This window comes from Bos taurus, chromosome 13, assembly GCF_002263795.3.
Source record: "Bos taurus isolate L1 Dominette 01449 registration number 42190680 breed Hereford chromosome 13, ARS-UCD2.0, whole genome shotgun sequence".
Taxonomy (NCBI): Eukaryota; Metazoa; Chordata; class Mammalia; order Artiodactyla; family Bovidae; genus Bos; species Bos taurus.
The window spans coordinates 47,819,522-47,834,731 of record NC_037340.1 but is presented as its reverse complement, the minus strand read 5'-3'; the positions used below and the strand labels follow the sequence as shown (position 1 = coordinate 47,834,731).

General features: G+C 40.9%; 1 pseudogene; it reads left to right on the top strand.

Annotated features, from left to right (window-relative positions):
* The first annotated feature begins 478 nt into the window (after nucleotides 1-478).
* LOC100140729 (mitochondrial inner membrane protease subunit 1-like) lies at nucleotides 479-958 on the top strand (annotated as a pseudogene).
* Nucleotides 959-15,210: the final 14,252 nt, after the last annotated feature.

The following is a 15,210-nucleotide window of genomic DNA, read 5'->3' as shown; positions in this document are numbered from 1 at the left end:
CCTGCCTTGATTGTCCTGCTAGTCTCATGTCGGAGTATTTACATGGTGGGGCGGGGGCGAGGGGTGGCTACCTCCTGCCTCAATATCATCTTAAACTAAGTGATATCCCTCTCAGAGGCATTAGTATTGTTATATGGAGTTATTTCCATATAACTATTCTAAATATAATAGAGATGTATTTAAATTTCACATAATACACACTTACTAGAATGACTAAGAATACACAGGTTAACAATGTTAATTGTTGGCAAGGATATGAACCAGCTAAAACTTTCATATCTTGCTGGTAGGATCACAAAATAGTACAGCCAAGCAGACTTCTGCAGGTCCAGGAATCCTGAAATCATGGATCACCTATATGTGCTTTGAAGCATGCTTTAGATGTTTTTTTCTTGGAAGCCCTGGAACTACACTAAAAACTGAATGCTTGTATGTTGAAAAGACCTATGGTCAATGGTGGCAGAGTCTACATAGAACTATGCTTTGTGTTGTTCTGGGAAAAATGTTTTGGCTTGTTAGCTATACTATTTAGTATGGCTGTATAGCCCATGGTGCTTTTGAATATGTTGGTAGTGTTGTCATGTGTTTTGAACCATCAATGGAGCCTACAATTCAAAATTCAGATACTGTCTTTGCAGAAAGTCTTAATCGACATTTTTATGGTATCCAAAGAGATGACATTATGATTACAAAAAGCCCAAGTGATCAATATTTCAAATTGGTTTTGAAGAAGACAAAATTCTCACCAGTAGCCCAGCAGATTTCTTCAAAAGACATTGTTTTGTGCCAACAGGTCATGTTTGGTTAGAAGGTGATAATCTACAGTTACAGATTTCAGGTACTATGGACTTGTTCCATACAAACTAATAAGTGGACATATCTTCTTTAGATTTGGCCTCTGAGTGATTTTGGATTTCTATGTGACAGCCCTAATAGTCACAGATTTTCTGATGATTAGCAAGCATTTGTTCTTTTGATTTGATTATTGTCTTCTGTTCGTGTGAGTTTATTATTGTCACTGGAACCATGTATTTACTAATAAACTCTTTGCTATTCAGAAAAAAAATGGTCCAGCCACTTTAGAGAATAGTTTAGCAGTTTTTTTTACAGTTAAACAAAAACTTACTATAGTGAGACATATACCTATACTATGATCCACAATCCCTAATTTCACTCCTGAACATCTAATCAAAGACATGTGTTCACATAAAAACCTGTATGAAAATGTTATAAACATTATTCACAAGCACTAAAAATTGGAAACAACCTAAATGTGGATCAACAAGTGAGTGGATAGAATGGTATATCCTAGACAGAAAATCAATCAGTAGTTGATTGAAGCTTAGAGTCAGGGAAGGGAACATGTCAGAACATTTTGGGGTGGTAGAAGTGTTCCATACCTTGATTATGGTGACTGTTAAACTCTTTGTTGAAGGGTAGAGGTATATTACATGAGGACAAGGGGCAGGCTTGGGATGGAGGATATTAGTTCTCCTGAAACCTGGTAGGAACTGTTTTCAAATCTGCAGAGATAGGGCCTCTGAATAGATTGGCTGCAAGTACGCAAAGAGTTTGGGACCCTCGCTGCTACACAGGGACTTTGGCAAAGAACTTTCACCCAAATGAGAGGAGATGAAGGAGGAAGAAAGGGCAACTCCATTTCTTCTAGATCAAAAGGCAAGATACTTGGTGGAGTGGGAAGAAGCTTTTCACCCAAAGTCTGGGATTGGATTTCTTCACTACTAAAGCCAATGGAGGTTGAGCCAGATTTAGTTTCATTAAACAGTTTAATGTAAGTTGAAGTACTTCCCTGCTGATCCAGTGGTTAAGACTCTGCCTTCCAATGCAGGGGGCACAGGTTTAATCCCTGGTCAGGGAACTAAGATCCCACATGCTGTGCAGTGCAGCCAATAATAATAATTAAGAAAAAATGGAATATAAAATAAGTTGATACTTCCTGAGTTTGATTCTCATGAAACAAATTCATACAGATTCAAATGGGCACAAAATCATATTATTAGACGGAAGTTAGAGAAGATATAATATCCAGAGAAAAGGACAACTAAAGGTGGTTCTGGCATGGACAGAAGTGGTGAGACAACACTTTGGCAGCAACAGGGCTCCTAGTTCCCCTGAGATCTTGCCAGAGAAACTGGTACTTCTCCTTGCTTTCTTGAAAGACTCACTTACTGGGCTTAGGGACTTTGCAAAGAAACATACTTCAATGAAATTAAAAGTCAACTTAAGCATCATGTCCAAATTTGCAAAATTTGTTCAAAACAATTTGCATTTGCCAAGCAATTTGTTTTGAACAGTTGCCTTGTCTATGAAAGGCAGCCAGAAGAAGATAACATTGCTCTATCAACATAAAACAAAGGCTATCTTCTTATAAACACATGCCCGAAATACCACACGCAGCTCACCCAACCTCGGGAGTTAGCAATTGCATATTGAGGTAATGATTGAGAGTTTTCAAATAAGGAAAAGCAAACAGACCTAAGATGTGTCTTCTCAGAGTAAACTGAATAGATGGGTGATTATGTTAACATCAGATTATTATACATATTTATTGCTGCAGTAAAACCATCTCTTTACACGTTCTCTTGGCTTCATAATGGTGAGAAAAGTACTTGGATATAAAGATATGAAACTGTGATTATGATAGGAATATAACATTGATGATCTTTAATGATTGATCAAGATCAGAGGGTTGAGAGATTTTGAAATCTCTCAAAGGGTTGTCCCAGCCCAGGAATACTGGATGGAGCAGGGCCTGGAAGTCTGTCTTAGTCTGCTTGGGCTGCCATAACAAAATACCCTAAGCTGTGTGGCTTAAACCACAGAAGTTTATCTTGTCATAGTTGTAGAGGCTAGAAGCCTGAGATCAGGGTACCAGAATGATCTAGTTTTAGTGAGGGGTCTCTTCTGGCTGCCATTTTGCTGTATCCTCACATGGGCTTCCATCAGTGTTAGCATGTGGAGAAAGATTGACCTCTCTTTCTTCCACTTCTTGCTGCTGCTGCTAAGTCACTTCAGTCGTGTCTGACTCTGTGGGACCCCATAGATGGCAGCCCACCAGGCTCCCCCGTCCCTGGGATTCTCCAGGCAGGAACACTGGAGTGGGTTGCCATTTCCTTCTCCAATGCATGAAAGTGAAAAGTGAAAGGGAAGTCGCTCAGTCATGTTCGACTCTTAGCGACCCCCTGGACTGCAGCCTACCAGGCTCCTCCATCCATGGGATTTTCCAGGCAAGAGTACTGGAGTGGGGTGCCATTGCCTTCTCCGCTTCCACTTCTTAGAAGGTCATTAATTCTATTAGGCAAGGACTCCATCCTTATGACCTCACTTAACCTTAGTTACCTCCAAAAGCCCCATCTTCAAACACAATCACATCAGGAGTTCAGGCTTCAACATAGAAACTTGCAAGGGACACAATTCAGTCCATAGTAAAAAGTAAGCAACCCCTCCCTCATGTCAGCGTGGAACTTTCAATTTAGCCACCATAGAAACCTGTGGTGAAGCATGAAGCATGAGGCAACAGCAAAGAATAAGGGATACAAATTCCATAGCTCAGAAAGAGGAGGGCTGGAGCACTCAGAAAAGACCTTCTAAACCTGGGATTCTCTTGGGACATTCAAGCCTGCGTGCAGATTTTCTAAACTCTGAATTTAGTCAGGAATTCCCTTGCTCAATGGCTTCCATTCTCTAAAGAAAATGTCCAGACTCTTATCACTGCCTTCTGACCCCTCAGTTCTACCTCCCAGCCTCTTCTGTTGCCAAACTCTGAGGCAATCACATTGAGCTTCTTTCAGTCCCAAGGACTTTCTTTCATCTTCAGGCCTGTGCCTGGGTACTTTCCTCTTCCTGGAAGACTTATCCACCCAACACCTCACATCTCATCCTCTCACCTCAGTCTGTGCCTCCCAGCTCCTCTCATCCTTGAGGTCTGAGTTTAGAGGACACTTCCTCAGAAAACCTCAGCGAGAACATCATCATGAACCCTCAAACACCTGTCACTCATCTGCATTTGGTAATGGAATGCCATGAAATATTCCACCAGTGCTCAAATTGCCCTAATCATCTCATAAATAATTATAATAGTTTATTTGTATGAATCAAGACCCAAAGTTCACACTTCACAATATAATGGTTAAATTATTCTACTGAATTGTTACATATATGATATTTACCCACTACCTATCCAATCACATTGGTTGAACTGCCAAGTATTATCTGCCCCAACACACCAACCCCCATCCCCAGGCCACCCACCTTGGATGAAAATTTCCAGTTAACATTCACATCTATAGGGCTAACCTCTAAACCAAACACTACTACTGACATTGTCCTTCAAACATAATCTACTGAACTTCCCTGGTGCTCCAGTGGTAAGGAGTCCACCTAACAGTGCAGGGGACATGGGTTCAATCCCTGGTCCAGGAAGATTCCATGTGCATGGAGCAAAAAAGCCCATGCACCACAACCATGGAGCCTGTGCTCTAGAGCCCACTAACCATAACTACTGAGCCTGCATACTGCAACTCCTGAAGCCCATTCACCCTAGAACCCATGCTCCACAACAAGAGAAGCCACTGCAGTGAGAAGCCCACGTACTGCAACTAGAGAGTTGCCCCTGCTCGCCACAACTAGAGAACGCCTGCATGCAGCAACAAAGACCCAGCACAGTTCAGTTCAGTTCAGTCACTCAGTCGTGTCCGACTCTTTGAGACCCCATAACTTGCAGCATGCCAGGCCTCCCTGTCCATCACCAACCCCCGGAGTTTACTCAAACTCACATCCATCGAGTCAGTGATGCCATCCAGCCATCTCATCCTCTGTCTTCCCCTTCTCCTCCTGCCCCCAATCCCTCCCCAGCATCAGAGTCTTTTCCAATGAGTCAACTCTTCGCATGAGGTGGCCAAAGTATTGGAGTTTCAGCTTTAGCATCAGTCCTTCCAAAGAACACCCAGGACTGAACTCTTTTAGGATGGACTGGTTGGATCTCCTTGCAGTCCAAGGGACTCTCAAAGAGTCTTCTCGAACACCACAGTTCAAAAACATCAATTCTTCAGCGCTCAGCTTTCTTCACAGTCCAACTCTCACATCCATACATGACCACTGGACCCAGCACAGCCATAAATAAATAGAATTTTTTTAAAAAAAGGTGGGGTGGGGGATTTTCATAAAGTTCTGATGTGATTCATCTCCTCCATTTCCCCCCCACACACAAAAAAGCTAACTCACCCAAATTTACTGACATTCAGCCCAGATATATCTCCAGTATGTTATTTTCAGCACAACCTGACCTCATTGAAGGGTTCTTGAATAACTAGAAAACTGACAATGTGCTTTAAAAGAAAAGAAGAGAAAAGATGTGTGATGTTCCAATTGGCAGCTCCAGGCTCTACCCGTACAGTCTTTGAGGACATTTACATGTCAGGAAGTTTATAATAAGCCAGATGAAATGTTTGTGCAGTGCACCCCATGAGACATACTGTTCCAAAAGCTGAATCTAAGCTTAGATGGATTCCAAGATCTTCCCCCACCCTCCTGATATCCTCTAAAAATAGCTTCTCTCTTACTTAGGAAATCTGTCTTGCTTCTGAACACAAATATGCTTTTACTTGATTCCAACACAAAAAGACATTACCGACTGAAAGAAAAACTGAGCTCTTAGCAAAGGGACACGCATGGGTGAGGAACTATCTGAGCTATTTCTATTTACTTTCCTAGTGTTTTTAAAGGTACGAAATGCTCCCCTCCCCCATTTCAGTGTTCTGTGTTGAAAACACAGTGTAGAGGGGGACTTTGCCGATGAAATATGGTGAGTGTAGGAGGAGGGAGACACAGGCAGCGTACCAAGCCCTGCTTTGTAACACAGAACATGCTGGAGAGAAAAATGCTGAAAAACAGAGAGAATAGGGGAGGATTTATATTTCCATGTTGGCAGTTGATCACATTCAGTCTTATTCAATGAAGCTGCTTCAGTGGCTGTTGCCATGGGAACCAGACATGATTAAGTAGTTTATTGGATGCAGTTTCCATGGACCCATGTTCTAAAGCGGAGTCAGTGTTTCACCCTCACTTTGGGTCTTCCAAAATTGCCAAAGTATTTTCTTTTAACAGGTGTGTTTTTAATTTCACTGTCAAGGAACACTCATAATATCTGAGATAAAATGTAGGATTTCGATTATTTTGTCAGAAAATGATTTAGCTTACTTGCCAGAAGAAGGCTGTAATTAAAAATTTTACATGTGTGCACAGTGAACTTTGCATCACAGTGTAGAAGGGATCATCTCACTTTGTAAGATCACTAAGGCCATCACTGATTTGAAGTAGTTCTCTTTCCTGACTGTGCTGGTTCAGCAGAATATTCTTCACTGTAGTGACCTTCCCAGGATCGTCACACCCCTCATTTATTCAAACCAGACAGTTCTGTGCTAAGAGTCTGGACAGACATTCTGTCTTCCTAAGCACCTAATGAGATGCAGCAACACTGCTTTCCTCCCCATATTCAGCCCCCATAGTTACTCACATGACACACATGGACAGGCAACTGACTCTTAGACACTGTGTATCCAGGATCCTTTCCAGAAATGCTCCACAGCAGTCAGCGTGCGGAGATCAACACACACCAAACTAAGCAAACAGCTGGGAGCTGGGGCTGCTGCTGCTGCTGCTAAGTCGCTTCAGTCGTGTCCGACTCTGTGCGAACCCATAGACGGCAGCCCACTAGCCTCCTCTGTCCTTGGAATTCTCCAGGCAAAACACTGGAGTGGGTTGCCATTTCCTTCTCCAGTGCATGAAAGTGAAAAGTGAAAGGGGTGTCGCTCAGTCGTATCCGACTCTTAGCGACCCCCTGGACTGCAGCCTACCAGGCTCCTCTGTCCATGGGATTTTCCAGGCAAGAGTACTGGAGTGGGGTGCCATTGCCAGGCAGTGCTGTCTAAAAGGCTACATGCAGACCTGGGCTTTGCTGCTAGAAGCTGGATGACTTGTTTCCTTTCCCACAACTTCTTCAGGATTTCTGGGAGGTACTTCTCAGTTTCTTCTTCAAACCAAAAGGACTCCTAGCTGCTAGAAGTGTTGTCAGGTAACAGCTGGGGCCCTCTCCTGAAATCATCTTCTAAAAAAAGCCAGCTCCCTCAGGGGCATGCTTCCTTCCTTCCTGGGCATCTCACAAACAATATGTGGTTTATGGGGTGTGTGTGGTGGGGTGGAGGATGACTGGTATGAAATCCTGAGCACCTCATTCCCACCCACCTTGCTCCAGCTCCAGATCCCTGTGAAGGATCACCCAGCTCTAGAGCTCCCTGCAGAGTCAGCCACAGCACATGTTGAGACTTCTCTGAAGCCCAGCTTCTCCCTCTGCCCAACCCTGCTTTTTTCACTCCATTTGCAAGGGTGCTGCTCACTAGGGCACTCCCTAGGAACATACACGTCAGCCTCCATCTAAGAATCTGCCTCCCAGAATAAAGACCAGCAATAACTCTGAACTTCTGAGAAATTCCCTCCCCTATTTTTACAGTTCAATTTTGGGGTGACTTAGTCCCTACTAAGCCTCAGGTGTAAAGCATCTGGAAAAACCCATCAGCTCCTCCATCCCCAGGCCACATGATTTCTGAATTAGGGCAATGAAGTACTGAGAAGAGGTCTGATGAAAACATCTAAAAATGAAGCTTTCCTAATTTTCCAGATCTACCAGAAGAGATATTCTCCATCACTGAATATGAACAAGGAAGCATACGGACTTTGAGTTATTCTTAAAATGATGAGAAGTTTGCTGAGATTATAGTCAACCCAGGAAAGAGGAGGAGAGAAATAATCACTCATCGAGTCACTGGTTCAAACTACACCTGCACCAGTTACATCTGAAGCCAGCCTGCCTCTGGATTTCTCAACCTGTGAACCCTTAATCCGCACTGTTGTCTAAGTTAACTTTATGTTTCCCAACTGTAAAATGGCATTGCTGATGCTACAGTCTTTCTAATAAGGATGTTTTAGAGAATACATTATCAATGTATCCAGTGTATCAGAAGGGCACCATAGATGTCAGTGATTCACATGGCTTTGAAAATCCTTGGCTGATTTACATGATGGAAGACAATGCATTTTCCTTAAGTATGTGTTCTTCAGAGGAACAAAGTTTTTTTTTTTTTTGGAACAAAGGTTTTTATTGGACAATATCTGGGACTGTGTTCAACCTGTAGTTTGATGCTCGATCCAGAACTGAGATTTTCAATTGGTAAGCAGTGGTATTTTAAAAAACTGAAATCTCATGTGGAAACCATAAATATGTATACACCCAAAAGTGGAAGTGTCAGTCGCTCATTCGTGTTCAACTCTGTGACCCCATGGACTGCAGCACGCCAGTCTTCTCTGTCCTTGGAATTCTCCAGACAAGAATACTGGAGTGGGTTGCCATTCCCTTCTCCAGGGGATCTTCCCTATCCAAGGATCGAACCTGGGTCTCCCGCATTGCAGGCAGATTCTTCATTGTCTGAGCCACCAGGGAAGTAATAATAATAATAAGTATAGGGTACTTGCTATGTGCCAGGTACCATGCTTAGCACTATATTTTTAGGATATATATGCATGCTTGTGCAATAATGAATTCATTGAAACTTCCTGATAATTCTATGATGTACACACTACTATCGTCTCTGGTACTTCTTGGGAAACCTCTCCAGTACATTCACAGTAGTGAATGCTGGAATCAGATGACTATGAATATTTTCTCTGAATAATGGATACTTTGAAAGCAACATTGGGTCACAAGACTTTTTTAAAAAAACAGGAAATAAAATCTATGTAGCACAAATAGTCTAAAGTAATAACTACACACATACATATTCAATCAGAGCTTTAGCTAGCTAAATGAGAGCAGTTGTTGAGAAATGCAATAGTTCTTCCATATTCCAAATAGTCCTGAGAAAACAATTTGCAAAGGAAAGGAAGATTAAGGAAAGGAATGAATACTACTTTACACAGAAATGTGAAATTTTACATTCATCAGAGAGAGAATTACAGAGCATGTTGGGAAAATGGTTTATTTCCCCTTTTTGGGTTTAGGCTATAGGAACGATTAACATCTGTCATTGGGAGACTGTGTATTTATGTTTACGTGTGTATGAGCCTTCAGTTCCCTTATGGGAAAGCAGGAAATAGAGATTTTTCTCTGCAACTACACTGGTAGGGAGATTGGAGTTCAAGGTTAGGACTTGGGAATCCATGTCCATTCTGAACTCTTCAAAGGGACCTGGAATACCAAAACCATATTACGCCCCCAGTGTATTGACCCAGGCAAAATAAATAAGCCTCGGGACCACATACCACTCAGGGAAGAACACTGTCAATGACCAAAACTAAGTCCTTGGGGCAGGGCCTGGGGCTTTGAACTAACAGAAGGGCTATGCATGGCAGCGAACAAGCATCTTTTACAGAGTGGAAGATGAGTTGGTGGGGTAGGTTTATGAACTAGGGTGTGGCAACAAGAAATCCCAGTGAAGAACTAAACTTTGTGGAAAGTTTTCCTTTGAGCTAGAGGAAAATTCTTACATAGCCTCACTTTATTTTATTTTTTTTCACTTTATTTATTTATTTTTTTGAAGGCTAATTACTTTACAATATTGTATTGGTTTTGTCGTACATTGACATGCCTCACTTTAAATGGCTTCCTTCTTATGTGGTCTAAGCTTTCCTCAACAATGTAACAAAATCTGATACCTCTCAAAACCTTGAGAGTTGTGATATTGGGGCAGAGGGAAGTGGGCTGCCAAATTGTGTGGTGGTCAAAGGCAGAGAAAAGAGAAGCAGACCCCTCAGGCCTAGCAGGCTGCCGGGCTCCATAATCTGAAGGTCAGGAACCTCTTGAGGGTCCTAAAACAAATGTGGCTGCCATTAAGGCTCCAAAACGCAGAAGTTGAGTTATAAGTGGAGTCAGTTAAGCTTTTTTTTTTTTTTAAGCAGAGATTATCAAAAGTCCATTAAAAAAACTGCTCTACAGAATTGAAAATATTTTTCAATATTTCCTGTGGCAGAAATGCCAAATCATGTTAGTGGTTGATCATAGAAGTTGTGGGAACTGTGTATTTCTTAAAGAGAGAAATTTAGTACCTATGGGCCTGACATCATTATCTGGAAGGGTTCTCTACATAAGTACTCCAGTTTCATGAAATCCAAGTATATTTTTTGGTAGATGCTGCATGACAGGTCTTGCAGACAGAAAGAGAGGGGAGTGATGTGGGAGAGGAAGCCAAGAGCTCCAACTTCAGCTCACCATCAGCCAGCACAGTGCCTTCAGCCATATCTTCTTGGCCTCTTAGAGCCTCAGATTTCTCTTTAAAATGAGAGTTTTGCAAATTCCACAATTAGAGATTCATTATTTTTGCCTAAAGTGTTTCTTCCTGCTAAAATACACATGCCCCTGATTGTTGTCAGAAACCACAATCAGGTATTTATGATAAAGTGGATTTATTCAAGAACAGGCTTTAGAAGGGGTTACTGAGCTGAAGAAAGAACACAGAAAAGGGAGGAGGGTCAAACCAACATACATTTTTCAGTTCAGCTAGTCAGCTAAGAGGCGAGAAAAAAATGGAGAGTTTTGACAGTGTCACCTTGTCACGGTAAGAGGGAATACATGTCACCCCAGAAAGAGTTGAGTTTTACTAAGTATTTGTACCACTAAGAACAATTGCTAGCAGTGTCAGTTAAAACCTTGGGGTACAAAATTATTATCATTGGGTTTCTTCCTGGGCTGTGATTGCCAGGTATACTTCAGAGTAAGAAAATTAATTCCTTTCTTTCAGATTTCTCCTGTAAAATGTATATCTGATGATCACTTTTTAATTGTCATTTATTGAGAATTTAAGGAAGTTCTACTCTGTGTTATCAACTCCAAAGTAAAAGTAGAAAAGTTGATCAATAACTTTTCTAAAAAATGAGAACATTGAGGAAGTAATCTCTTAGGTCCCTTCCAACTCTGAAATATTTCAGCTGTGTGTTGGGCTTTACTTCCTGAAAGTGGAGGTGTTTGAAGGAGGTCATGAACACAGGACCCAATTAAAGGAGAAGGCACCAAGCTCAGGACTGACTCATCGAGAGCAGAAATGCATCCTGCCTGGATTTGTTGAGCAATAAAAGGAGAGCAATATCTTATAGTTAGTGGCATCTCAGAATTTCTTCCAGAAGTTTAGCAGACACTGTGAATTAGAGATGGAACTGGTGTAAATTTCTGCTTAGAAGTTAAACTGGGCAACTCAATGCAGGGCTCAGTATAAACTCCTTTTAGAAGCAGCCAAGGAAATGGTCTTGACAGATACAACATTCTTGCATGGTTCAGGACAATTTCTTAGCCCAATCATCTGATCCTTACAGTTTAAGAAACCAAACAAAAATACTTCTCTAGATATCATTTTAAATTTTTAATTGAGTCTTGATTAGAGACTATTTTAAACCATCAGGAGAAAATACAAAAGGTATTTTAGCTCTGAAATAAGCTTTATTCCTCATAGAAACAAATATGAACATCTGGGCACATTTCCTCCTCACAGTTTCCTCAGGAACAGATGAGCCTGGGATCTTTGACCTTTGTGGTATCTGGTGACTCGTTCTTTATATGCAAAGATCATTTTAGTTGTGTGAAGAAGATTTTCCAATACAGGCCTATTCCCTGCAAAGTGGATTTCTTCCCAGGGAATTTTATCTATCACACGGTTTTATGATTTATTTTTAAAGACTTGAAACACTTTTGGTTCCTTGGAGGATGATTTGAATTCACTTAACAAAATACAGGCCCCTTTGTGAGCTAGAATTTCAGGATCTGTAACTTGACAAAGGTGATTTATGGCTTTTATGAATGTTGGAAAGTAGGAGTTTCAGTGGATTAAATTCCACTTAAAACCTCCTGGTAATTTGTGATACATTACAAAATAAAAGAGAAGCTGTTTAAGGTATTAGAACAGAGTGCAAATTCCTGAGTAAGTTTTCGCCAAGTAAACGACAACTTCAATTGCACAATTATCAGGAGACCAATTTTCATCTCAGTGTACATGACACAAAGTTTTGCCATAGATATAAAAGTGAGAAGCTTTACTTTAAAGGCTACAGTTTCCTAATGTTGATATTTCCTATGAATGTAAGAATTTTAAAGTGCCAGGATCTAATCTGGAGTTTCATTCATGTGCTCATACAGAAGAATCTGAGTTCAAACCTTCTTTTCCTGCTCCATCAAGACAATGTCCATCTCATGGGATGTTGGTCTTAGAGGAGGGAAAACGAGAACAATAATCAACTGCAATAAGAAACACAGGAAATGGTATGTCGTGAGAAATTCCTTCCAGCCTCTGCATGTTAGGTTGACTACATCTGTGTCACAGAGGGCCATGACCACAGTAAAACAAAAACTGTTTAGCTAAATGCTTTCCACTGAAAGGGTCCCAAGAGTATCCTTAATTTTGGTTTTAGATGCTTAGTAACCTGATCCATTTTCAGATATGGGTACTATTGTGGGATTGGTCACATCCAGCAGAAGCCCTAGTTAGGAGAGAAATAGTTCGTTGTTTATGTAGCCTCTGATTTGTTTCAAATCTAACCAGTTGCATTAAAGACTCCCAATGCCCTCCTTTGTGGAAAAATTGGGCTGACATTATAACTATGGGAATAACTGTGATGATGGACAGGAAAAAGCTACTAAAAAGGGAACAAAGAGGCATACATCCGGTAAGATAGTCAAGGGAAGTCTCTCTGAGTAGACAATATTCAGCTAACACCTAAAGGAAGAGAAAGAGCCAGACTAAGAAAAGTATGGGAAGACCTTCTAGGAAGAATAAACAACATATTCAAAGGCCCTGAATCAGGACAGGCTGGTGTATGAGCCAAAGACAGTAGTCTGAAATAAGCTTGAAAGGTGAGTAGGAGTGAAGTCCTACAGCAGCTTGGAGGACACTGCAAGTTTATATTTAATTCTGGGTGTAGTAGAAATCCATTGAGTGGTATTAAATAGATCATAACAGGAACAAATTTTTATTTTAAGATGCATCTATTGTCTATGTAAAGAATGGGTTGGATGGGCAAGGAGATTGGGTGGTAATAAAGGACAGGTTGATAAAATCAACAGCACTTCTGCCGAACTGAATTTCGAGAGTGAGAAGAAGGGTGCATCAAGATGTACTGAAGTTTCTCACCGAAGTGTCTAAATATGAGATGATGCCATTTACAAGACGGGTAAGGCTTAGGCTGGGGCAGCAGGTTGGAGGTGAGGAACCAAAAGCAGCAGGAGACACACTGTGATATCTCTGAAATTCCCTAGCTGAAATGCCAAGAAGGCAGTTGGATATAGGAATCTTGAATTCGAGGAAGAGACGATGGCTGGAAATATTAATGTTAACATCGTTGGCATCTAGATGGTGCCAGAGCCAATGTATTGGAAAAGATTATGCAGAAAGAGCTCAGAAAGACAAGAGAAATGATCAAGAACTCAAACATTTAGCGACTGGATAGTGGAAGAACAACTTATATCAATAGCAAACAAGGAGATGGTTGTTTGCTGAGCAAACAAGGAGAAAATGACATCCTAGAAATCAGGAGAGTATTTCCAGAAATAGTAGGGTGCTTAACTGGGTTATTGCTGCTTAGAAATCAGCAAGTTCAAAAACAGAAAAATGTTCATCAGATCAGGCAACAAGGAGGTTGTTGTTAACCACAATGAAAGCAGGTCTGAAGAAATAGTGGGGGCAAAAGCCAGGCCAGAGGTATTGGGGAGGTAAAGAAGAAACAGCACGTAGAGGGCATTTTTCCAAGAAATTTGGCTGTGATGAAAGTAGCTTAGAAACTCTTTGCTCCCCTACATGTTATGAAAGAACAAAGCTCTAAGGTTCTTGCCACAATACAATGTTTTTTCCCTTCCTGTTTTGATTGCAATGTTCCCTTTGCTTCAATTTTCAATTAGCACTAACTGGAAAATCACCTCCTTTCATCCCAGCATGAAACCTGGACATTATTGTCCTGTAAAGTAACTACTAATTATATTGGCAAAAGTAAACTTCCTGGAAGACTGTGTCCTTGCTGAAAAAAGATATCATTTAGGCAACCCCAATTTCTTGTTAGAAGCTTAAAATATCTTTCTGTCTCATAAAACCAATTAAATATTCAGGAGAAATATTCCCCTTGTAGTTCAGCCAAGAAATTGAAAATGACTTTTTAAGTTTGTCTCCTGTTGTTAGTGCAGGAATAACTTTGAAAGAAAAAAATTGGTCATTCTTCTCACTTCTCTTTTACCTCTTACCTTCACAAGATGTGGCAGGACTATACGCTCTCAAGATTCTCTACCCCATCCTCAGCTTCAGTACCCAAATTATTACTTCAGTTTTCCTCAAAATGCTCCTGGTTCCAATATTACATATCTCCTTTGTCTCTTCTTTTCTCCCAATATTATCTTTTCCTTGGCTTAACCGAGCTCATTTCCTCAGATGACCCCAATGACACCTCATCTCCTGTTATTCATATTCTTGTTATTCATACTCTCCCTCACTATTAAGGCCAACCTCTGTGACCAATAGAATTATGGAAATGAAAGAGGATGAATTATAACATTAGGTCACAAAAATCACTGTGACCTCTGCCTTACTCTCTCTGGGACGGCTTACTCTGTGAGAAGGCAGCCACCATGTCATGAGAACAGTAAAGCAATTCCTGGAGAGGTCCTTCTGGGGAAGATCTGAGGTTCCCACCTATAACTAGAACTATTCGAGCATGCCATCTTGGAAATGAATCTTTCAGCCCCAGCTGAGCCTTCAGAAGACTACACACAGCCCAGATAACATTTTGCTGTAGCGTTCTCTGAGACCTGGAATCAGAACCACTTAACTAAGCTGCTTCTAAATTACTGATCCACAAAAAATGTGATATAAAAAACTTTAACAACACTGAGTTTTGAGGAAAAGATAGCCAATACATCACTGAAAATCAATTACTGTGAAATGGTCCACAAATTTTCAGAAGAGTTTACATATTCTACAAAGGATAGTTTTAAACTCAAATGTATAGTTGATAATTTTCAGGCAACAGGAAAAGTGAAGTGAAGGCTGCAATACAAGGAATAAGGAGAGCGGATAATTTCTCTTTGCATGTGTATGTTTTGGGAAGCAGGAGAGGGCAGAAGATACTAATATATTGTAAATGGGTCCTGATAATCTGCTCTCCAATCAAACC